We start from the raw sequence: 1,006 nt of genomic DNA, 5'->3' as shown, positions 1-1,006 counted from the left end.
CTGCCGGCCTCTTCCCTCTGGTGAGTGCTGTCTCCAGGCGCCATCACGTGATCTTCTGCACACGGCGAATGAATGTTTGTTTTTTCGGATTCCTCTTCTTTCCCATTGTTCGCGGGGCTCCCAACCGGCGCGTAGCACGACCGCGGTAGTTCTTGGAGATCGTGTAACAGTATGGTCGCCTCCGCAAAAGGAGCTGATCCGCGGAGATCGCTTCCGGTAGCATGCAAATCTGGCCCGCCCTCTTCCACACTAAAAAAAAAGGTGTGATAGTCTTTTGGCGGGGTAAATCCCTTGTCGCTGAGCTGACACTTTTTTAGGGGTATGAGTACGCTGTTTCTTGGAGACTAAGTATTTATGCTCCTGCACATCGTGCAATGTTAGGCTTCTAATAGCCTAAAGTTGCACTGTCATAAAAAAAGTAACCTTAAGGCAGTTAAGTATAGCATTACACCTTTCTCAGAAAGGTAAGTGTTAGTCTGATGACAGCATAAACATATCCTAGCATGAAAGGTGCAAGTTTCTACCTTTAGCAGGTAAATTTATGCATCAAGAAGTGCAAAGTTACTTTGTCAAAGACTAAACTTATAGCGTCATAAACAGAGCAAAGTTTGAACCCTTGTGGTGCAAGCTTATACCTTCACATGATGGACAAAGTTACCCTTCTAGTTGCACAAGGTAACGCCCTACTGCAAGGGGTATCTATGCACTATTCGGTGGTATATGTATACTGTCCACACAAGAGTATTATTACCCTTCTGTGGCGTGAACCTGCCCAGTGAACGCAGGACTAAAGTTGACTAAAGCCGTAGTCTTTCCGGAAGTGCAGGCAGTGTCAAAATGCCGTGACGAATCTTTCATTTAAGATGGTCGGTGTCATCTTGTGTTGAGCTGCAGGTACTACTACAGAATGCACACAAAGAATTCGTTAAACAATCGGAGAAAAGTACACACTGTCATATTTATTTTTCCACATATGTTACACACTATTACAGCAATGACCCTGGCA

Source organism: Amblyomma mixtum, chromosome 3 (genome assembly GCF_055824585.1).
Source record: "Amblyomma mixtum isolate Tamu chromosome 3, ASM5582458v1, whole genome shotgun sequence".
NCBI lineage: Eukaryota > Metazoa > Arthropoda > Arachnida > Ixodida > Ixodidae > Amblyomma > Amblyomma mixtum.
Note: the sequence above shows the minus strand (reverse complement) of the source record.